At 41.8% G+C, this 25396-nt stretch overlaps 1 protein-coding gene across 1 annotated transcript in view; it reads right to left on the bottom strand.

Annotated features, from left to right (window-relative positions):
* Positions 1–23711, bottom strand: part of LOC140727914 (E3 ubiquitin-protein ligase Midline-1) — a 389541-nt gene extending 365830 nt beyond the window's left edge. Inside the window, exon 1 of the mRNA XM_073045882.1 lies at positions 23527–23711. The gene's annotated coding sequence lies outside the window, so the exon portion shown is untranslated. The remainder of the gene's footprint in view (positions 1–23526) is intronic.
* Between the last annotated feature and the right edge of the window lie 1685 nt (positions 23712–25396).

The following is a 25396-nucleotide window of genomic DNA, read 5'->3' as shown; positions in this document are numbered from 1 at the left end:
GAGGTTACCAAAACAAAATATAAGGTATTGTTCCTCCACCCTGTGAGTGGCCTCATCGTGGCAGAAGAGGAGGCCATGGACTCAGAAAAAGGGATAGGAATTAGAGTGGTTGACCAATGGAAAATTCTGTTTATTTGTGAATGGAGCAGAGGTGCTCGATAAAGTGGTCCCCCCCATTCGTGTTGGGTCTTACAATGCAGAGCAGGTTGCATCAGGGACACCAGATACAACAGACAACCCCAACAGATTCACAGGTGAAATGTTGTCTCACCTCAAAGGACCTTCTGTGGCCCTGAATAGAGGTGAGGAGGAGGTGAATGGGCATGTGTAGCACTTCTTCCACTTGCAGGGATAAGTGGCAGTAGGGGGATTAGTGAGGAGGGATGTATGAACAAGGGAATCACAGAAGGAGCAATCCCTATGGAAAGTGGAGTGGGGGGGGGGGGGGAAGGTTATTTTACATTCCCCTGTCTTCACCGATCTGACAATCAGAACAGCTCCTCTCCATCTACACTCACTATACCTTTCATGATTTCTAAGTCAGGAATTCACTGCCAGGGGCAGTGCTGGAGACAGATTCAATTGTAGCATTCAGAAGGAAACTGAATGACAATCTGAAATAATCTGTAAACTTTAGGGACTGGGCAGAGGTGCAGGTAAAGCTGGGTTGCTCTTGCAAAGAGCCACACAGACTCTTTTTGCGCAGTAATTATTCTGTGAGGAAACTCCGGAGCCACACTAGCAGAGGCCAGATGGTCCGAGCAGGCTGTTTCTGAGGTGTGAAATCTATGCAAAGACCAACAGCAGGAAGCTCAGGAGATGGCTCTGCTCCCCAGCCTGTAACACTGAGGGTAACCGTAATATCCCAGCTGGAGATCAGATTCTGCAGCTGACCCACTTAAATTAACTGAACATTACAGCTCAGATAGAAACCCATGGTCTACCCACCAGGGTAATCCATTTATTTTTCTGACCTGCTGAGACAAGAACCACAATAGTTAACTCATAAGATAGCACAACTTATTTTGATCTTGCTGCATCACTGCCATGTGATGCAATGACAATACCAATTGCTCTTACGCTCTCACAAGGTTAAATTTTTTTAAGTCATTTGTTCAGTGACCAGAAAATAACTTTGACTGAGATTTCCCGTGTATTTCATGATAGAAGAAGGAACTGGTTTCCCTCCAAAGTCAAGCAAAAGGAGAAGTCTTGGTAGCAACGGCCATTTCTTACGAAGCAGCATTTAATCCCTTTGTGCGTGCATGCAGAAGAAAGGATCATGTGCTCGGGCGATAGCTTAAAATGAGAAATATTTAATCGCAGACCATTTTACACCCCGCCTGATAGTGACTTTAATTGAAAAGGAAAATTGAGAAGTTGCTGATCTCCTGCTGGCAGGAAGTGCTGTGTCCCTCAGTGAGATGCACAGTGTTGGGAGCCTCCACCCATTTTTCATTACGTTTCTTATGACCCTGCAAATAATAGTTTGTAAAATTCTGTCCACCTCCACATTGTTACACAGCAAGAGATCATATATAAGTGGAGAAAGCCTCAGACTTAGAATTTGAAAATATAGCTGATAAGAACCAGAAAGTTTATCCAAATACAAATGCAAGAGTATATATACTTTCCAAGCAGGTCAGAAACCTCAGCTGTGGCTTGGTAATAGCAATGTTTTAAGAACGTGAGAGAGAGAGAGAGAGAGAGAGAGAGAGAGAGAGAGAGAGCGAGAGAGAGAGAGAGAGAGAGAGAGAGAGAGAGAGGAGAGAGAGAGAGAGAGAGAGAGAGAGGGGGAGAGAGAGGGAGAGAGAGAGAGAGAGAGAGCATAAGAGAAATAGGCGCAGAATTAGGCCATTCAGCCCATTGAGTCAGCTCTGCCATTTGATCATAGCTGATCCATTTTCTCTCTCAACCCCATTTTCCTGCCTTCTCCCTGTAACTTTTCACACCCTGACTAATCAAGAACCTATCAACCTCACCTTAAATACACACAATTACCTGGCCTCCACAGCTACCTGTGGCAACAAATTTCACAGATTTACTATCCTCTGGCTAAAAAATTCCTCCTCATCTCCATTCTAAATTAATATCCCTCTATACTGAGGCTGTTCCCTCTGGCCTTAGAATCCCCCATTGCAGGAAACATCCTCTTGACATCCACTTATTCTAGACCTATTAACATTCGATAGGTTTCAATGAGATCTCCCCTCATTCTGCTGAATTCCAGTGAGTAAAGGCCCAGAGCCATCAAATTCACCACATATGTTAATACTTTCATCCCTGGAATCATCCTCATGAGCCTCCTCTGACTGCTCCAAAACTGTTCACAATACTCTAAGTGAGGCATCACCAGTGCCTTATAAAGCCTCAGCATTACAACCTTCCTTTTATATTCTAGTCCTCTTCAAATGAATGCCAACATTGCACTTGCCTTCCTCACCACTGGCTCAACCTGCAAGGTAACTTTAAGGAATCCTGCACAAGGACTCCCAATAACCTTTGCACCTCGGATTTTTGAATTTTTTACCCCTTTAGGAAATAGTCTACACTTTTGTTCCTTCTACCAGAGTGCATGACCATACATTTCCTGACACTGTATTCCACCTGCCACTTCTTTATCCATTCTCCTAATGTGCCCCAGTCCTTCTGCAGCCTACCTGCTTCCTCAACACTATCTGCCCCTCCACCTGTCTTCATATCATCCACAAACTTAACCACAAGGCCATCAATTCCATCATCCAAATCATTGGCATATAACTTAAAAAGAAGCGGTACCAACACAGAGCCCTGTGGAACACCAGCAGCCAACCAGAAAAGGCTCCTTTTATTCCCACTCTTTGCATCCTGCCAGTCAGCCACTGTTCTATCCATGCTAGTATCTTTCCTGTAATACCATGGACTCTTATCTTGTTAAGCTGCGTTATGTGTGGCATTGTGTCAATGATCTTCTGAAAATTAAAGAACACACCATCCACTGGATTTCCTTTGTCTATTCTGCTTGTATTTCCTCAAAGAATTCCAACAGATCTGTCAAGCAAGATTTTCCCAAGCAAACCATGCTGATTTTGGTCTGTTTTGTCATGTCCCTCCAAGTACCCAGAGACTTCATCCTTGAGAATCAACTCCAACATCTTCTCAACCACTGTGGTCAAGCTAGCTGTCTATAATTTCATTTCTTCTGCGTCCCTTCCTTTCTGAAGAGTGGAGTGACATTTTCAATTTTCCAGTCCTCTGGAACCATGCAAGGATATAGAGATTCTGGAAAGATCATTACTAATGTCACCATGAACTCTTCAGCTCTCTTTTTCAGACCCTGGGGTGTAGTCCATCTGGTCCAGGTGACTCACCTACCATCAGATCTTTCAGATTCCACAGCACTTTCTCCCCAGTAATAGTTATTGCACACATGTCTGCCCCTGACACTCTTGAACATCTTGCATACTACTAGTGTCTTCCACATTGACGATGGATGCAAAATTTGTCTGCCATTTCCATTACTACCTCTCCGGCATCATTTTCCAGTGGCTCAATTTCTGCTTTCACCTGTCTTTTACTTTGTATATATCTGAGAAAATCTTTGGTATCCTCTTTGATATTATTGGTTAGCTTACCTTCATGTTTCATCTTGTCCCTCCTTATGGCTCTTTTAGTTGCCATCTATTGGTTTTTAAAAGCTTCTCAACCCTCTGTCATCCTACTAATTTTTACTGTATTATACGCCCTCATTTTGCTTGTTGTTTGTGACTTCCCTTGTCAGCTACAGTTCCATCATCCTGCCTTTTGAATACTCCTTCTTCTTTGGGACATATCTATCCTGTGCCTCCCAAATTTCTCCCAGAAACTCCAGCCATTGTTGTTCAGCCGCCACCCCCGCTCATATCCCCTTCCAATAAAATTTGTCCAGCTCCTCTCTCATGCCTCAGTAATTGCCTTTACTCCATTCTACATCTGACTTTAGCTTCATCCTCTCAAATTATCGAGTGAAGTCTATCGTTTTCTCAGAGTCAAAAGGTTCTGCCTTGGCTTTTACACCCGAGATCTCAGTATATTTCTGGCTGATAACCCAATGCAGTACCAATCAAATTTTCTATCATTCAAATTAGATGTTAAATCAAATAGATGTAAAAGATCCCCAAGTAATATTTCACAGAAGGGCAGAGCAGTCTCCTGGTGTTCTAATCAATTTTTTAACGCTTTGTTCAACATAATTAAACAACAATCAGATTGTTCCTAAAATAGAACTGCTTGCAAATATAATACTTCCTCTCCATTCCTTCACCTTAATCACAATGAGATCCTTTGAAGGGATGTTTCCTATGGTGGGGGTATCCAGAACTAAGGGGCACAGCCTTAAAGTTGAGGGGGGACCTTTTAGAACAGAGGTAAGGAGGAATTTTTTAGCCAGAGAGAAGTAAATCTGTGGAATGCTCGGCCACAGACTTCAGTGGAGGCTGTCCATGGGTATATTTAAGACAGAAGTTGATCGTTTCCTGGTCAGTCTGGGCATCAAAGGATATGGTGTGGAGGCAGGTGTACGGGGTTGAGTGGGATCTGGGATCATCCATGATGGAATGGCGGTGCAGACTTGATCGGCTGAATAATTCTGCTCCTATGCCTTCTGGTTTTAGGGTCTAAGGGTTTGTCATTCACCATTAACTTGTACTTACCCCTTAATGTGGCTTGGTTTAATTTTTACTGCATGTACAACATGAGCATCAAATCAGTGATATCAAGATTAGACAAGAATGTGTGTGTGAGAGAGAGAAAGAGAGAGACAGAGTAAATTTGCATGTATGTGTGTGCGAGTTAGAAAGAATGTTTGAATGAGCTGGTGTATGTATGTGTTTGTGAGCAATGTGTATACGTTGAATATAGGAGAAGGTGGGAGTGGAGGATGCTATCACGTATTTGCTGCACAAATCACTCTCTCACCTAGATGGGGTCAGTTGTGCTGTGAGGATTACATTCCTTGACTTCTCTAGTGCCTTTAACACCATCCAGCCCAAGATCTTAAAGCACAAACTAACGGAGATGGGAGTAGACTCTCACATGGTGGATTGGATAGTGGACTACTTGACAGATAGACCTCAGTATGTGCGGTTGGGAGACTGTAGGTCTGACACAGTGGTCAGCAGCACAGGAGCGCCACAGGGAACCGTACTCTCTCCGGTCCTGTTCACCCTGTACACATCTGACTTCCAATATAACTCGGAGTCCTGCCATGTGCAGAAGTTCGCTGATGACACGGCCATAGTGGGGTGTGTCAGGAATGGACAGGAGGAGGAGTATAGGAAACTGATACAGGACTTTGTGATATGGTGCAACTCAAACTACCTGCGTCTCAATGTCACCAAGACCAAGGAGATGGTGGTGGACTTTAGGAGATCTAGGCCTCATATGGAGCCAGTGATCATTAATGGAGAATGTGTGGAGCAGGTTAAGACCTACAAGTATCTGGGAGTACAGTTGGACGAGAAGCTAGACTGGACTGCCAACACAGATGCCTTGTGCAGGAAGGCACAGAGTCGACTGTACTTCCTTAGAAGGTTGGCGTCATTCAATGTCTGCAGTGAGATGCTGATGATGTTCTATAGGTCAGTTGTTGAGAGCGCCCTCTTCTTTGTGGTGGCGTGTTGGGGAGGAAGCATTAAGAAGAAGGACGCCTCACGTCTTAATAAGCTGATAAGGAAGGCGGGCTCTGTCGTGGGCAAAGTACTGGAGAGTTTATCATCGGTAGCTGAGCGAAGGGCGCTGAGTAGGCTACGGTCAATTATGGAAAACCCTGAACATCCTCTACATAGCACCATCCAGAGACAGAGAAGCAGTTTCAGCGACAGGTTACTGTCGATGCAATGCTCCTCAGACAGGATGAAGAGGTCAATACTCCCCAATGCCATTAGGCTTTACAATTCAACTGCCAGGACTTAAGAACTTTTTTTTAAAGCTATTATTAATGCTTTTTGAGTTAGTGATTTAGATGCATATCATATTATTACTGAGTTAAGTATTGTATGTAAAGAGTTTTTGCTACAACAAGTGTATGGGACATTGGAAAAAATGTTGAATTTCCCCATGGGGATGAATAAAGTATCTATCTATCTATCTATCTATATGGAGAGAATTGGATTCAAATTTAATATTACTGGCATATGTTGTGAAATTTATTCTCTTTGCGGCAACAGTACAATGCAATACATAATAATAGAGAAAAAACTGAATTACAGTACACATGGATAATGGTTAAGTTAAATACGTAGTGCAAAGATAAAAATTTTAAAAAGGTAATCAGATAGTGTTTATGGGTTCAATGTCTGATTCAGACACCTGATGGTGGGGGGGAAGAAGTTGGAGTGAAATTAAGATGGTACTAAACAGCAACTCCTTAGCTTGCATCTTCGGAAACAACTCTATTTCCATCTTTGAAATCTCTTTTTTTCCTTTTCAAGGTTCTTTTGAAGACCCCGACCTGGAGCTACACTCTGACTTCATATCCTTGTGAGAATGGGACCCGCTCTCAGGGCCTCATGACCGGCCACTTTTCAATATTCCGAGGATGCGGCCTGGAAGGCGAGCAGGCCTTCAGGGCTCTGGAGCTGTGCTGATTCTAGGCTGTTCGCCTGAGAACATGGAACATCGGGAGCAACGAGTTAGCTGCCGGGGGCTGTGTGACCAGAGGGCCGCGCCTGTATGGTGCCAACTCTCTGGGTGTAAAGTTCGGAAAAAGCGGTGCAACAGACATTTAACATCGTAAATCAGCAAGTTGTTTGTTATGTCTCCCCTCTCGCTGTGAAATGGGGACACCTCTTTTTCCCTTATTAGGGAGAGAGCAAGCCTGTGGTATGTCGAATTACCGGGTGAACAAGTAGTCTTTGGGGTACTGCAAGTCTGTGTCTTTATTGATGCTTTGCTGCACACGTGAGTGCTCGGTGGGGGGTGCTGATGCTTTTTTGCTGGTGGGGGGGGTCGTTGCCTTGCTGCTGTTTGTGTGTGGGAAGGGGAAGCTGGGGGGGCTTTGAGATTCTAACATTTAACTGTCATTCATTCTTTGGGGCACTCCTCTGTTTTCGGGGATGTTTGTGAAGAAAAAAAATTTCAGGATGTATATTGTATACATTCCTCTGACATTAAATGTATGCACTGAAACCTATTGAACCTATTGAGTCTGAATCGTTGAGTGTGTGCCTTCTGGCTTCTGTATCTCCTTCCTGATTACAGCAATGAGAATAGGACATGTCCTGGGTGATGGCTGCCTTTTTGAGGCATTGCTCCTTAACGACGTCCTGGATACCATGGAGGCCCATGATAGAACTGACTAAGTTTACATCCCTCTGCAGCTTATTTCAATCCTGTGCAGTAGCCTTCCCATACTAGGTGGTGGTGCAGCCAGTTCGAATGCTCTCCACGGTACATCTACGGAAATTTGCAAATGTCTTTGGTGACATACCAAATCTCCTCAGACCCCCAAGGAAATATAGGCACTACGTGACCTTTCTGTATCTGCATTAATATGTTGGGCCCAGATTAGATTCTTAGAGATGTTCTTTTTTTTCCATAGTGCAACACATAGATATATCTCAACATAACTTGTGTACATTCATATATTGTAATAAAATTGATCAAAATGTTATAGCATAACACATAAAGGTATACCACTCTGTCATCAAAAATTTAAAGATAGGTCATACATCATAAAAGACATTTTTTTATATTTAAAAAAAGTCAACCCCCTACCAACTGCCAAAGAAAAAAGCTGATGAATGACAATGGATAATTAGAAAAAAAAACATATTCACTTAAGAAGAGAAGATAAAAATATACATAAAAGTCTGTGCACTGTTAAACTTTATAAATTGGAAAAGTAATTTAGGAAAGGTCCCCAAATATCATAAAAAGATTGTTTTGATTTTAAGACTGAGCAGCGGATCTAGAGATGTTGACAGCTAGAAACTTGAAATCTATGCGAGGGAGTTTTCATACATGTATGTGAGTGAGAGAATGTATTGCAGTGTGTACGTGTGTATGGTGACAGAGTGAATGTACACGAATGTGCGTCCAGATCAGAGAAAGAGACAGTGAGCGTATCAGAGTGTGAATGAAAGGAAGAGAATGTGAATGCATGTGTATTGTGAGTGTACATCTGAGATTGAGAGAGATACAATGTGTGCAAGAGTGTATGAGCTAGTGTGACAGAGTTTGTGTTATGTACATGGGAGATAGTGCGTATATGTATGCTAGTGTACATGTAAGAAAAAAGTGACAGAACATAAGTGAGAGTGTGTGTTTGAGAGATAGAGATAGACATAGAGAGATAGATAGATAGAGAGAGAGAGAGAGAGAGAGAGAGAGAGAGAGAGAGAGAGAGAGAGAGAGAGAGAGAGAGAGAAGTGTGTCAGTCAGTGAGTGATTGAGTGAGTGTGTGTGCATGTCCAGCATTGCTCATTCTTGTCTAAATTCCTATTTGTAATCTTGGACGTGTTGTCTAAGTCTTCACTACAATTGACAGAAACCACCAGCATTTCAAAGACCCAGCAAGTGAAGTGCATGAGTTAGCTCAATTATTGGAAACAAGGTTTTATTTTAATTAATATTTTTCCCTCCCTTGAGGATAAAGGGACAAAAACTATCCTAATATCTTGAGCTGCCACAGATTCAATTTCTGTTTTTACTCTGGAAGGGACCTAACAGCTGTTTTCAGTCAGGAAGGTTTTAAGGAATATCTGTGTATGGGGTCACACCCAGCAAGCTGCAGCCAAATTAATTATACCATAGTCCTGTGTGTCTTGACATGAAAATTCATAGGATGCTTGGGAAACTGAAGTGCCTTATTTCACATTCCTAAAATATGACTGAGCTGTTATCGATGCTTGTTCCTTTTACATTCTGATTCCTATCAGCTGGACCTTCCACTTTACACATCGTAGTCTCTAAAGGAGAAGCAGCTTCATGAAAACAATATATATTTCTCTGTCCATTGTACATATGTAGTGATTAATTTAGGGAAGTTTCCATGGCTCTGACGATTTGATTATGAACATAACCATCTATTCAAAAATAAATTCATAAATTTCTGCAGCTAATATCCATTTTTCTGGGACGTACATGAATCAGGATTTGGAGCAGACAACTTGGCCTCTAAAGCTGTGACTACCATTTAATAAAATCATGGATGACCATCTCCTATTATCATGCTAATATCCATTTCTCACCCCAGTTCGGCTTAATGTCTTACTAATGTTCCAAGCCTACTCTTGACAACCTTTCCTTTGCAATATTGACAAAAGCATTGGTGCTGTTTCCTGCAATCATGCTGAACTCATCAATTCATCAACTTTGTGTCTGATGTTCTCCCCAGCCTCAGATTTACTTGGTATATCTCTGACACTTTTCTGTCCTTTCTCGACCTCTCTCTCCCCATCTCTAGAAATTACCTTGACTAAAATGTCACATGTAAAAATGCTGTACCATTCTCTCAGTTCCTCTGTTACCAGTGTGAAGCTTTCCATTCTAGAACACCTGAGATGCCCTCTTAATTCAAGTAACAGTGTTTCCTTTCCATCACTATCCAATGCTCCCAGTGTGGCCTCCACTGCCTCGGTGAGACCCTACGCAGATTGAGGGACGGCTTTGTCGAGCACCTTCGGTCTGGCACTGCAAGCAGTTAGGATCTCCGGTGCTTACATGTTTCAATTTGACATCCCGTTCCCATTCTGACACGTCTGTCCATGGACTCCTCTACTGCCACAACGATGCAAAACTCAGGTTGGAGGAGTAACACCCCATATTCGGTGTAGATTACCTCAAACCAATGGGTCATCGATTTCTCTAACTTGTGGTAATCTCTTCTCCCTCCTTCTCTTCTTTTCCATTCCATCTCACCCCTTCTCTTCTTCTCACCTGCTTATCACATCCCTCTGCTTCCACTCCTCCTTTCGGTTCTTTCATGCCCCACTCTCCTCTCCTATCAGAAACCTTCTTATTCAGCCCTTTACTTCTTCTACCTATCCTCTCCCAGCTTCTTACTTCACTCTCCCTCCCACACCCACCCACCCTGCCCCTCACCTGTCACCTACCAGCTTGTAGTCCTGTCCCTCCCACCCACCCTCATACTCTGGCTTCTGCCCCCTTTCTTTCCAGTCCTGATGAAGGGGTTCAGCCCAACACGTCAACTGTTTATTGATGTCCATAGCTGCTGCCTGACTTGCTGAGTTCCTCCAGTATTTTGTGTGTGTTGCTCTAGATTTCCAGCATCTGCAGAATCTCTTGAGTTTATGTTAATGATCACTACTCATGCTTCTTATCACCTAATCTGCTTTAATCTACCTGTCAATGCAGCCTTTGTTTTACACCTCCGCACTACAGTAAAAACTCGAAACCTTCGACTCTCTCGCTAACTATGAGGAAGGGTTGCTTACCTGAACCCCATTGACCAGATTCTCTTTCCACAGATGGTGCCTGACTGAGTTCTTCCTCAATTCCAGTTTCTGCAGTTTTATGCAAACACGAGGAAATCTGCAGATGCTGGAAATTCAAGCGACACACACAAAATGTTGGTGGAACGCAGAAGGCCAGGCAGCATCTATAGGGAGAAGTACCGTTGACATTTCGGGCTGAGACCCTTCGTCAGGACTCAAGATCTTCCTATAGATGGTGCCCGGCCTGCTGCGTTCCACCAGCATTTTGTGTGTTCTGCAGTTTTATCGCAATCTTAATTTACTATCCACAGGAACAATGATGGATTTTGCACATCCTTCATCTATGTCTGCTTTAAATATATCAGAGAATCTGCTTCCTCCATCTTTTGAGGGCTCATGACCACCTGGGATTAAAACAAAATCACCTCCTTTCTATTTAAATAAATGACCTCTTATTTTTGTACATGCACAGTAATTACTGGGTCCAGATTTTCCCACATGGAGACACGTAGATTTCCCCCTTGTCAAGACTACTCAGGATCTGATATATTTCAATCATCTAACCACTCTCCTGGACAACCTCAAGATGATGCACATATTTCTAGCAAGCAGCATTGTCTGTCCATCAAATATCCACCATCACTGAGCTGGCCTCTTACTTAACGAGTTCGGAACACGAGTAGGCCAGTTGCTCCCTTGAAAGGACTCCACCACCATTCAACAAGAACATTCACTGCTGATATTTTACCTCAGTTCCATTTTCCTGCACCATGCCCTTAATCTATAACTTTCTTACATCTATCAATCTGAGTTTTGAATGAACTCAGTAACTAAGCCTCCACACCCCTCAAAGGTGGATCAGTTTATAGATACACCACCCTCTGAATTAAGGAAGTTCTCCTTAGAAACCTTTTCTCCAAAACTGTTATCCCTGTATGAGATTACAAGTGCACATGTCAGGGTGAGACTGAAAGAGAACGTAGGAATGAGGGAAGCCACGAGACCTTCACATTCTTCACATTCTTATCCATAGGTTCTAACCACATTACAGGGGAAAGTTGATTAACTTGCAGCCACCCCTAAAGTGGCTGTGCAAGCCGTCACCTCTATCAAATCCTTCTCAGCAATCTAAGAAAGCCCCTTGACTTCCTTCTCAAGGGCACTGAGGGATGAATAATAAACACCAGCTTTTCCAGGTGCCTGCTCATACTGAGCTGTCTTCAGAAAAGTGATTTCCCAGTCCATTCCGTATGGTAGAAGGATCTGTACAAGCTAGTTTACGTTGTCCAACACAAACATATGAGATCCTGCAGGTGTTGGAAATCTTGAGCAAAACACACAAAATGCAGGAAGAGCTCACCAAGTCAGGCTGCATCTTTGGAGAAGAATCAATTTACAACATTTTGGGCTGAGACCCTTCATCAACTCAGGCAGCATCAATAGAAGAAGAAAAAAACAGTAGACTGATAGTTTTTAGGTGTTTAGGGGATCAAGAGAAATAGGATTTGTACAGGAAAATGTGGGCGAAATCAATGACTGGCAGAGCAGACAAAAAGAGCAGGGTGACCTACTCCTTCTTCTATCTCTGATATTGAACATTTTATGTTCATTTTTGAAATAGAAATTTTTGAATCTATTTTCGAGGTTAACATATTGTACTCTGAACCAAGATTGAATGCTTTCCCATCTTTTAGCTCAACATTAACAGTAAGTGAGGAGCGACAAGACTGCAGTTCACAGGAATGGCATTCTGTATTAAATATGAATGTTTCTGCACTGAAAACATTTTTAATATCAACTTAAAAATTCTTTCCTGCTGGATTGTGGGTATTGGTGGCAAGGCTGGTACTTGCCTCTTCTCCCTCATCATCCTGAGGAGGTGATGATTGCCATCTTTTTGAATAACAGCAGCCAGTAACCTGTCGGGCAGCAGTGCCTGCATTTTGGTCCACCTCACAGGGGCCTAAAACTCAGCTGTGCAGATTTGGGATTGAAGTCAGCAAATGGTGCAGCCCAGGGCAGGATGGCAGGGAACTGTTCCTTCCCACGGGGCTTTGCAAATCCTTCACTATAAACATGATAAATGATATGACAACATCTGATCACGAATGCTAACACAACTGGGAAACACAGCTCTGGGAGTTAGTTCTGCCTGACCGTGCACTGTCTTTCAAATAGTCCACAGGCTCATGTTTCATAAATAATCCAGAGAAACACGAAATCAGGAAGAAATCATGGTTAAGAGCTTACCCGCAAATTGCTACAGCACTTAAAGTCCTGAGTTAGGTTATAAACAGGGAAGGCACTGTGATCTTGCATATGTGAAGCACATTAAAAAGAAAATCACCTGACCTGACAGATCCCTCCTCCTCTCTCACCTCCTTCTCATTGTTATAATGGAGCTATGAAGGAGTGAGTTTTCTTTTGCTCTTTTTCATACAACTGCCAAGGAGAACAGGAGAGTGAGTGCCTCAGCGTCGAAGTCATAAGTAAAATCTACCCAAGCCTGGAGGCGAGTCCTTAATGGAGTGGGGTTAGCAGGTTAGCTTTATCGTGAAGGCCATGGGTGCCTCAGAAAGACAAGAGAAGGAAATAAATGAGACAGCTTTTCTACAGAATAACCTGGAAAGTAGATTAAAAAACTGGACCTAAAGGTGTAAGTTATTTCTCTGTGGCTCTGCAGAGGGGTAAACAGAATTTAACAAGCAAACATTGCTGTAAGATAAAAGACGTAGTCAGTGATTTCCACACAAGATGGGCTCAGACAGCCAGCAAGTGATGTTGAGGGATAAATATCTGACAAGGTGCCAGAAGAAACCCCTGCTTTCACACCCATCTGGTTAAAGGTTTCACACAAAAGATGGCAGCTCTTCCTCAGTGTTGCAGACTGTGGTCTCAGCCTGGATTATGTCAGAATGGGACTTGAACCCGCTATCTTCTGATTTAGAGGCAAGAGTGTGTTGACTGACTGCCATTACCATTTCCTCAAATTGCCATTGAAAAAACAGGTTTCTAATCCCATCCAACTGTATTACTGACACACAGAATAAAAAGAGAAAATGCTAGAAGCACTCAGCGGGTAAGGCAGCATTCATGACAAGAGAAACAGAGCTAACATTTCGGATAAAAGACCCTTCATCAGAGCTCTGTTTCTCTTTAGATCAGGGGTTCCAAACCTATTTTTATGCCAAGAACCCCTACCATTAACCAAGGGGTTCATGAACCCCAGGTTGGGAAACAATGCTTTAGACAAATGCTGCCTCCTGCTAAATGCTTCTAGTAGTTTCTGCTTTTACTTCAAATTTCTGGTACTGCAAATTTTTTTTACCCCTGGATTTTCATTGATGTAGGGAAATCTTTGAAATACTGATAAATTTGTTAGGATTCCGTTTCAACTGGTAATGCCAATGCCAGTTTGCCAGTGTAATAAATGCAGTCGGACAAGTTGGATGTACTTGTAAATCCTCTTCTTCCATTTGTTAATCCCATACTTTTATATCTTTTTTTCTCTTTGAACCAGTAGATTCCGTTACTCTAGCAACAAGTAATTACGGGCAATGTTACATTTTTTTAGTTGAGTCTCTGCCACCGATTTTATTGAAGTGCTAAATTTTCTGAAGGTTGACTAATTTAATTGCTTACACAATGTAAATGAATTCAGAGGAAAACATTTTTCTACTTTCCATAACGTACAAAGGCTATGAATTTCCTCAGATATGCACCTACTTTCTCACAGTACTTTGATGAAAATTTTGAACCCTACATCTACACGAGAACGTGACTAAGGCAGATCTAAAGAGAAATGACATGCAAGTTAGTGGTGATAACCATTTCTCATCAGGTGATAGAGAACTACCTTATTTCATGTTTCCTTATAATGTAGAAGGAGAACATTCAGCCTATTGCGTCTTTGCAAGTTCTCCAATTACCCACTTATTTCCTGATAAACTTTTCTCTCACACCTGCTTATTCTCCTACAAGTCACCCACACCAGGGGTAATTTACCGTGCCCACTTATTCTGCAGACCAGGCTGCAGGTGGAAACCAGGGCACTTGGTAAACACCCATACAATCACAACAGAGCATGCAAATATTTAAGAGAGTTTTGTGCACTTTATGCAGTCCTGGGTAGTTCTGTAGTCTTGTGTAGTTGTTGTGTTTATTTTTCTCTGTGTTGTTTTTTACGTAGTTCAGTCTAGTTTTTGTACTGTGTCATGTAACACCATGGTCCTGAAAAACGTTGTCTCAGTTTTACTATGTACTGTACCAGCAGTTATGGTCGAAATGACAAAAGTGACTTGACTTGACTTGAATTGAGATGGCACTGGAGATTGGGATCAGAGTCAGGTTGCAGGGGTTGCGAGACAGCTAAACACCCAATGTACTACTGTTCAATCTGTTATTGCCTCTTCTGAAAGTTTAATCAATACGTTTTAGTGGTGATGTTGTACATTAGAGTGATCTAGGAAAACACAATAGTTGTATGTGGGCAGATACTTCTTGCCAATAACAATGAAACAACGACTAGTTAAGGCTTCTTAGTGATGTTGCGTAAGGAATAATCTTATTGGACAGGACACCAGAGAACTCAAAAGCAAAACTTCTACCTGATGAATAGCTAAAATGAAAGTACAAACTGCTAAAGATACACCCAGCTGCAGGTTTCACATCCTCTGCAGAGAAAGAGAAACAGAGCTGATGTTTCAAATAGATGGTCATCCATCTAACACTTTGTTTTTCTCTCCATTGATACTGCCTGACCTGTTGAGTATTTCTAGCTTAGTATCTCTGTCTGATGGAAGAAGTCCCTTGAGGTGTTTTGGCATTGTTCCTGTGCATTTTGAATGCAATTAAGAATTTTTCAAGTGAATTCTTCCTACTGTACCAACTTTTTTTTAGACAAGGTAGAGACATGAAATCATTGACACTCAAGAGGCCATTTTGTCCACAAGCCCGTGATAGCTCTTCATCAGACTGGCCCAATTGCTCCTCTTTCCCAATAGCACTGCTATTCTGCTGACGAATGTACAGTCTCTGGAAAATAAAACTGCAAGATTGCAGTACCAGAGGGACATCAGGGACTGCTGTGTACTTTGTTTCATGGAAATGTGGCTCACCACCACTATTTCAGAAGCTGTGCTGCAGCCCAAGTGTTACACCATTCTTTGCAAAGACAAGTCAGTTGAGTCTTTCACAAGTAGAGGAGGGGAAGAATGCTTCATGATTAACTCATCGTGGTACACAGACAAGATGATTCTGTTTCAGTTCTGCTCACCTGATCTGGAACATCTGGTGTAAATTGTCATCCATTAAATATGCCAAGGGAGTTTTCTGCTATCATCCTGGTAGTGGTGTAGTTTCTAGCTCAGGCCAACGTCAGGCAGGTAATGATGGAGCTGAACACAGTCATGAAACACCACACCCCGATGCCTTCCCTATCACTGCCACTGAAGTCTCTGAACCAACATCTCACTTGTGGAACCAGAGGAGCCAACATTCTTGATCACTGTTACATCGTCATCAAGTACACTTACTTTGCCATCCTGCACTTACACTTCGGAAAGTCCAATCACGTGCTGTATTTCTACTCTAAAGACTGCAATACCAGTAGTGAGAACCAAGAAGGAATGGTCAAGGGAGGTGAAGGAGTACTGACAGGTCTGTAGAATGGACAATATTGAGCAATTCATCTCTGAATCTGAATGAATGTACCACACTTGTCACCAACTTCATCAAGACCTGTGTGGATGACAGTGTGTGCCTTTGAGAACATACCAAATATTCCAAACCAAAAGCCATGCATGAATCAGGAGATCTGAGGTCTGTAGACTGGACTTGTGACAATCAGGACCGGTGATCCAGAATTATACAAGAGGTCCAGGTACAACCTATAGAAATCTATTTTAAGAGCGAAAAAAAATAATTCCAACTGCAGATAGAAATGGAATTGGATGCACATCAGCTCTAGCAGTGTTTTCAGGCCATTACTTCCATCAAAACAAAACCTAACATCACGAATGGTTGTGATGCTTCACTCCCAGATGAGCTCAACAGCTTTTATGCACACATTGAAAGGGAGAACAAACTACACCTGTGCAAATCCCCGCAGCACTGATAGCTCTGTGCCAAACAACCAGTGGGAGTGTTCAAGGACACCTTTAATCTCTCACTGGAACAGTTAGAGGTCCCCACCTACCTCAAAAGAACAACAATCATTCAGGTGCCCAAGAAGAGCAGGGTAAGTTGCCTCAACAACTATCACCCATTTGCATTCACAACTACTGTGATAGTTTGAGAGGTTTGTCATGACCAGAATCAACTCCTATCTTAGCAAGGACCTGGACACATTGCAATGTGCCTATCACCACAATAGGCCCACATGGATATAATCTCACTATCTCTCCACTCGGTCTTGGACAACAGCAATACCTATGTCAGGATGCTGCTTATTGATTAAAGCTGAGCATTCAACACATTAATACCCTCAGTATTAATTTACAAACTCCTAAACCTGGGCCTCTGTACCTCCCTTTACAACTGGTTCTTTGACTTCCACACCAGGAGACCACAGTCAGTGCAGATAGGAAATAACATCTCCTCCTCACTGGTGCACCACAAGGATGCATGCTTAGTCCACTGCTCTACTCTCTCAACACCTACAACTGTGTGGCTAAACACAACTCAATCACCATCTATAAATTTGCCGATGACACAACTTTTGTCAGAATTTCAGATGGTGATGAGGAAGTGTAGAGGAGCAAGATAGACCAGCTGGTTGAGTGATGCCAGAACAATAACTTTGCACTCAATGTCAGTAAGACCGGGGAATTGATTGTGAACTTCAGGAAAGGCAAGGGGAGGGAACACATATCAGTCCTCATCGAGGGAGCAGCAGTGAAGAGGGTGAAGAATTTCAAAATCTTGAATGTTAACATCTCTGAAGATTTATCCTGCACCCAACTTATTGCAAAGAAGGCGTGTCAGTGGCTAGATTTCATTCAGAACTTAAAGAGATTTGGCACGTTAACAAAGACTCTCTCAAATGTCTACAGATGTACTGTGGACTGCATTCTAATGGGTTGCATCACTGTCTGCTATGGAGGGGCCACTGCACAGGATTGGACACTATGGACTCTAGCCTCCCCAGCATCAAGGACTTCTTCAAAAGGCAAAGGCTCAAAAAGGAGGCGTCAATCATTAAGGACCCCAACACCCAGGACCTGTCCTCTTTGCATTGCTACCATGAAGGAGGAGGTACAGAAACATGCTCAGTGTTTTAGCAACAGCTTCTTCCTCACTGCTATCAGGTTTCTGAATGGACAATGAACCCATTGACACTATGTCAATAACTTTTTTTCCCTTTTTTTGTTCTCTTTTCGTATTACTCATTTAATTTAATTTTTAATATATATATTTTTTACTGTAATTTATAGTTTTTTATTATGTATTGCATTGTACTGCTGCCACAAAACAACAAATTTCACAACATATACCAGTGATATTAAACCTGAATCTGATTCTGATTCTGAATTAATATTTCCCCTGAAGTAGTAACCCACTTCCCTTTTGGGTGCCATAAATGGATCTGTGTTCAATACAATTTCAAGCAGTGTTTCCTGTATCATAATCAGTGCATAAACAAAGTTTTTTTTCATGTTTGCACACAATCTGTTCCTTTGAACTGGTATCTTTTAGTTATCCAATAAAGATACCATTTTTTCTTTTTTGGATCTGTCAGTATATAATATGTTTCTATCAAATGTCCTTTTAACCTTCTCTCCCCAATAGTAACCAAAAGTCCTCAATTATACACCTTCTCCGTGGCTTTGAATCCTTACAAAGAAGCAGTGACTAGAATTGAGTGCAGTACTCTGATTGTGTGCAAACAATAGCGTTATAAAGCTTTGAATCCCTTATCACTATTAATAATTTATCTTGCAACTTGTGCTGCCACCTTCAAAAACTGATGAATGTACACACCCTGATCCCTCTGTTCCCCACCCATGTAATAACTCTGCCATTTAATCTAGATCATCCTGATTTATTCTTCTAGCAGAAGTGTTCCAGTTGGCACTTCACGATATTCAGCTTCTTCGGAGATCTCCAGTTATCCTCCCTACTGTCTACACAGTTCCAAACTTTATATCATGTACAACTCTGTCCATATACAAGTTATCATCATGTATCAGAATAAAAGATGGCTATGTGTCAGAGAAAGCACAATGACCTGCGATGTTTTCTTAGCAAGTTGCTATACTTTCCGATGTGAATTTACATGATATCCTTGCAAGGGTAAAATGTGGGTTCATTGCTTATTCATGAACCATGACTATATGCAACATTCTACACCCTGTACAATGTGGATACATTGATCTCACTGAAAACATTTTTTAACCATTGTCTCAAATGGCTTCTCAACCCGTGGTTTCCCCAGTATGACTGGAATGGTGCCTCAGAATTACTGCAAATATATTGCAGAGTAAGTTAGCCTACTGCCTGATTGCAACCACGCTTTATAACAAACCAGCGAGTGAAATCTAAAGATATTTCCCATTCCACATTCCACTGCTGAGGTAGCAGAATTACCACGCTGAAACATGCAAGAGACGTTATTAGGTATAATGCATCAGTGGTGCAAATTGGCTTTTAAAATGCTGGGTATGTAAGCTCCTCTTGCAAAGCCTACTTGGCTGGTCTCTGCCAGCAGATGCAGAAAATATACATTCACGTCAATTTGTGATGTCATATCAATTACTAGCACTCTTCAGTAAATCGGAGAAGGGAGGGAGAGTGGAGTTCCTGAGTTGAGAGGAGGTGGGGAGGAAAGGTATCTCTTTTGGTGCATTTGTATCTGAACTGGGGAAAAGGATTTATTTTAGTTCATTTCTTGGAATCCAGGAAAACTAATGTTCATTGCCCAACACAAATTATAATTCAGAAGGACAAAGTGATAATCCTGTAGTTGTTTTAATAGAAGTTCTCCAGCAGTGCTATGAAGTTCCTGAATTTGTCCCCAGCAACATTGAAGGCAACACAATATAACTGTATTTCTACATCAAGGCTGGAGTTTCTGGGAGCAATTTGGAAGGTGGAAGATAGATACATCCCAAAGAAGAATAAGTATTCTAAAGGTAGGATAAAGCAACCGTGGCTGACAAGGGATGTCAAAGCCAACATAAAAACAACAGAGAGGGCATATAATAGAGCAAAAATTAGTGGGAAGTTAGAGGATTGGGACCTTTGTAAAAACCCAAAGAAGGCAACTGAAAAAGCCATGGGGGGGGGGGGGCGGGTTGGTTGGTGGGGAAAGACGAAACATGAAGTTAAGCCAGCCACAGCTGATAAAATCAAAGAGGAGACAAAATGGTTTTTCAGATACATAAGGAGTAAAGGAGAGGAGAGAGTAGATATCGGACCACTGGAAATGATGCTGGAGAGGTAGTGATGAGAGACAAGAAAATGCAGACTAACTGAATAAGTATTTTGCATCAGTCTTCATTGTGGAAGATATTAGTAGCATGCTGGAAGTTGGAGAATGTCAACGGGCAGAAGTGAGCGCAGTTGTTATTACTATGGAGATGGTGCTTGGGAAACAAAGATCTGAAGGTAGATTAGTCATGTGAATCTGATGAACTACACCCCAGTGCTCTAAAAGAGGTAGCTGAAGTGAGTTTGGAGGCATTAGTAGTGATCTTACAAGAATATATAAAGTCTGACATAGTTCCAGAAGATTGGAAAATTCCAAAAGTCACCCTACTCTTTGAGAAGAGGGGGAGACAGAAGAAAGAAAATGATGGGCCAATTAGCCTGACCTCACTAGTTGGGGATAAGTTGGAGTCAATTGTTAAGGATGTGGTTTCAGCGTACTTGTAGGCACATGACAAAATAGGCTGTAGTCAGCATGATTTCCTTAAGGGAAAACATTGCTTGACGAATCTGTTGGAATTCTTTGAAGAAATAACAAGCAGGATAGACAAAAGAGAATCGGAGCATGTGTGTACTCAGATTTTCAGAAGCCTTTGACAAGGTGCTGCACATGAGGCTGCTAAACAAGATAAGAGCCCATAATATCACTAGAAAGGTACTAGTATTGTCTGATTGGTAGAAGGCAAAGAGTGGGAATAAAGGGGACCTTTTCAGATTGGCTGCCATTAATTAGGGGTGTTCTATAGTGGTCTGTGTTGGGACCACTTCTTTTTAAGCTGTATGTCCATGATTTGGATGATGAAATTGAGTGCTTTGTGGCCAAGTTTGAAGATGATATGAAGATGGGTGGAAGGCCAGGTAGTGTTGAGGAAACAGAGAGGGTGAAGAAGGAATTAGACATTAGGAGAATAGGCAAAGAGATATCAGATGGAATATAGTGTCAGGAAATCTATAGTCATGCACTTTGGTAGAAGGAACAAAAGCATTGACTATTTTCTAATGGGTAGTAAATTCAAAAATCCATGTTGCCACAGGTGCTATGGAGGCCAGATCACTGGGTGCATTTAAGGGGGAGGTTGATAGCTTCTTGATTAGTCAGGATGTGAAAGGTTACAGGGAGAAGGCAGAAGAATGGAGTTGAGAGGGAAATGGATTGGCCATGATGAAATGGCACAGCAGACTCTGTGGGCCGAATGGCCTAATTCTGCTCCCATATCTTCTAACCTTATGTTATATATATTATGTCTTCTTATATATAATCTATATAAGATATATAATGATATATATATCTTCTTATAGCTTCAGTAGATTGAAACCACATTTATGAAGCTGTTCCTGTATCTCTCATTCAATGGAGAATTATCGATAGTGAGAATGTAAGGGATTTGATGGATCATGTGGTTATGTTTCTGCTACAGCTCATGATCCACAGCATCTCATGGGGACTTTGAGCAGCAAAACTGTTCTGTATGTATCCCCGGAGAGTAATAAACGGTCAAAAATTCGGGCCAAGACTTTTGAAGAATAAACAGATCTTGCTTATTCCTCTACAATAATACTGCTTGACCTGCTGAGATCCCTCAGCACTTTGTGTGTGTTGCACCGTCCAGCACCTGCAGAATCTCTTGTGTTATTGATTAGCTGCATCTATCCCTTTTACACCATGACAGTCCCACTCAATATTGTGGAAGGATTCCTTTCTGGAAACACGAGACTTTGATTTCACAAGGTCTGTGCATTGGTCACATCTATCAGTGATGCCATAGATAGACTGGTAAGGATGAAAACAAATAGGCTTATACCTCTTGTTGGTTCCCTCATTACCTGCTACAGATCAAGTCTGGCAGGTACAATCAGTACTATAGTCCATCAGGAGAGAGGAGACGTGGCACCTCAGTAGCATGAGTTGGTTTATGGGATCCTGGTGCTAGGTTAGGAAAGTGGACATTTTCAGAGTATGGGGGTGGGGGGAGAGGGAATGTTTAATCTGAGCCCATGAAAGATATGAATGAGTTGTGTGCAAGTTATTGATCTACAGAGGGCTAGTGCGCTATGTCCAAAGCAAGCCTACTGAATTGCATATATGGGAAATAACTGGCAAATGGAGTAACAGTTGTACATCGGGGAATGGCCAGTGATGGAGTACTGAGTTGTACTAGAAGGATATGGGGTTAGTGTGTAGTTGTATTTGGGTCTGGGGCAAGGTACTGATTTGCAGGTAATGGGGGTTATCTGAGCTAGTGAGCGGGATGTGAAGAGGCAGAAGAACGAGCATCTGATGTAAGAAGGAGATACATCACCTGGGGGGAGATGTGATAATCCATGGGGACAAGTTCAGGGGACTGTGGTCCTGAGCCAAGAAAATACGGCATCTGTTGGAGGGCAGGACAAGGATGTTTGTATTGGTGGGGAGAGGCATATAGTGGAGGTTATAATTAAGTATGATGAAGTAATCAAGTTATAATCAGTATTTGGGGGTTACCTTTTTGGGGAAGTAGATAGATATATATGTCAGTGGGGAAGGATTGAGGTTTTTGCAGTAGCCACGATGGGGCAAAGGGATAGGCCACTGGAGAAGAACGCCAAATCCTTTTGCGTTGTCAGAATCAGAATCAGTCAGAATTAGGTTTATTATCAGATATATGTCATGAAATATGTTCATGTATGACAGCAGTACAGTGCAAAACAAAAAAATTACCATAAGTTTCAAAAATAAAAATAAATAAATTAACATATATATAAAATGATAAATAAATATATAAATAAAACATGCATAAATAGACAGAGCAATAAATAAATGGTGTGAAAGAGGAATAGTGAGTTAACAATAGAAAGTTCTTGGTGAAAGAATAAAGCAAGAGTTACTCGTATTTTAAGCAGTCTCTATACTGGGGCAAGAGCAGCAACGGAATATTTGGCACCTTTATTACAAAGATATTGTCAGTGACAAAAAGGCAGCTCTATGCAGAACCCAAAATGTGGTTGTTAACTAAAACGTCCTATAGCTTAATGAAACAAAATTAGTTACAAATTTATTAAACCTCAAGTTGAGAAGGAATTCATTTAAAAGAACTTTCTTCTTTCAAGTTGATGATTCCTTTCAGGCATACACAATTGCTACAACATTTCTTCTGAAAGAAATAAATGACCTTCAGGGCCAACAAAGCCAATCACAATTTTACACTCATGATATCCTTAATATTTCCACTGCTGAGGCTCACTGGGGTATATATTGCATCATGTGCACCAGTCAGCGGGAATTTCATTTTCTGACAGTTTTGAAAGACCTAAGGTTGTCAGGCTTCAGACAAAAATCTTCTCTCAAGATTACCCCTTTATTGCAAGAACTCTGCTCCTTCACTCCCCCACATCCACCAGTTCACCCCAGCCCCTTCCCACCACAAGCCCCATGCTCTGCGAAGCTGTGCCTCTGGGATTTGTCAAAGATTAAACAGTGCTACACACCAGGTCTGGAATGACAAGCTTAGGCATTGCTGATCAAGATAAGGCACAGGCTTCTCCCTTGCCGGAATACTGTTTCACTTCAAGTGAAGCAGGCTAAGTAAAAGAGTTTCACAAAAGCTGGTGGTATAACATAAACTGGTGCCTTGACTGACAAAAACATTTAGCAACTTTTTGAACTTCCTTTCAACTTCAAACAGCTTCTCCATCAAATCTTACTCACCTGACGCTCCATTTTGTCAGAAGCTGCAACTCGATAAAGCTTCTGAATACAGGGCCGGTATTTGCCAAATAGATCTAATGTGCTCCCTCGTTCCTCATGAACTCCTTATAATTCAGCCTTGCCAGATTCTCAGTGTGTCCTTCCAGGAACTCTGGCTGAGGAAATTCAGTTCTTGCCCAGGCTCAGATGGCTCCTACTTCCTTCAGGGTGTTTTGTGTGCTTGTGTGTGCACGTGTGTGTGTGGAAGTGTGTGTGTCTTAGTGAAGCAAACAAGGCTGGACTCGGACTGACAGGTTTCCTTATATAGGTAACATGACTCACGTTCTTGTGGAGGGTGGCTGCTTTGAAACTACCACTTTAACTCTAGAAATGCCAGGATGTCAGCGAGGAGAAGAGCTATGAAATGTCTGTCCTTTCATGTAACTGCGGAAATCCTGGAAGCATGAATTATCCAGATTCCACAGACTTGGAAGCAACTTAGAGTTCCGAATTCCAAGGTTATGTGATTGAGTCATAATTTTACCTGGAAGTGGGCATTTTCCCCAACCTTAATTCATTGGGCTTGCACTGTGCTGAAAATGGACGTAAATGAGACCACTGCTAAAGAATGGATGGATAGAAGAGAATAAGTAAGAAATGTTTTGCACTCAAATAATCTTTGTTGTCACCTCCACAATGAAAGTCACTGAAATGGCATTCATGATGGAGTGTCAGGTGAGAATAAACACAACAATTTGGCAGCCCATTGATTTCTCATTAAGACTAGGCACTGCATGACAGATCAATTTGCGCATTTAGCTAATTGTGGCATAAAACAGGATTGCAAACCATTAGTCATTTGAAGGCATCCCTCACAATGCAAGCCCAGGTTGAGCAATTCTTTGGCAGCAAAGAGTCGCAGAGTGGCTTATGTTCTGTCTGGACTAGTAAGTCCCATTCGTTATTCTCACCCGTTTCTTACCTAAACATCTATGAACATCTGTGTAAATCTCAATGGAGGGGTAGTTCCAGATTGGCTTAGACCCTTAAGCAGTCAGCTTCAGGGACCATAGAACATTACAGCACAGAAACAGGTCTTTCGGCCCTTCTTGGCTGTGCCAAACCATTTTTCTGCCTAGTCCCATTGACCTATAGAAAATGATCAATATTGGATTTTGATATTAATAGGGGAAAAATTAAATCTCACAATGAGAATTGCAAGGCCTCGGTGAAGATAGAAAGAGGATTTACAAAATACTGTAAATGAGGAACATTATTAAAGGAAAGAAATTAAACAAGTAGGAAATTGTTCGCCTTAGAACAAAAAGATTAAGGAGAGCTTTAGCAGAGGTGGTCAAAACGATATGGAGTTTTGATAGAGAAAAATTATCTCTCTTGGCAGGTGTTGGAAGTTAATAACCAAACGTAGTTCGAACAAAACTTTTAATGGAAGCAGGGAGGAGGTGGGAAGAACTTTTATCAGGCAGCAATTTATTATCATCTGAAATATATTCCCTGAAAAATCATTGATTCAACAGCAACTTCCAACAAGGTTTGATATCTTAAAGTCTTAAAAAAACTGCATGAAAAGGAAGGATTTCCAGATCTTAACTGGCCACAGAGTAATTTTTTTCAGCGAAGTATGAGTTTGTAGAACTTCATTCCACCAAAGCCCGAAGAAGCAGACTCTGAATAGTTTTACGGGAGAGGCAGATAGATTCTTAATAAGGAAAGGGATGAATGATTATCATGAGTAGACAGGAATGTTGAGGTTACACTGCGAAGGACTGCTATCTAATTGCAAGGCAGGCTTGAAGGGCTGAATGGTTGCAAAGTCAAATGTTTATATGCCCTGAAGTTAAGAGCAGCAATACACGGACGTGTATTCATC

This window comes from Hemitrygon akajei, chromosome 5 (assembly GCF_048418815.1).
Source record: "Hemitrygon akajei chromosome 5, sHemAka1.3, whole genome shotgun sequence".
In the NCBI taxonomy this organism is placed as follows: Eukaryota; Metazoa; Chordata; class Chondrichthyes; order Myliobatiformes; family Dasyatidae; genus Hemitrygon; species Hemitrygon akajei.
This window is presented reverse-complemented; position numbering and strand designations above follow the sequence as displayed.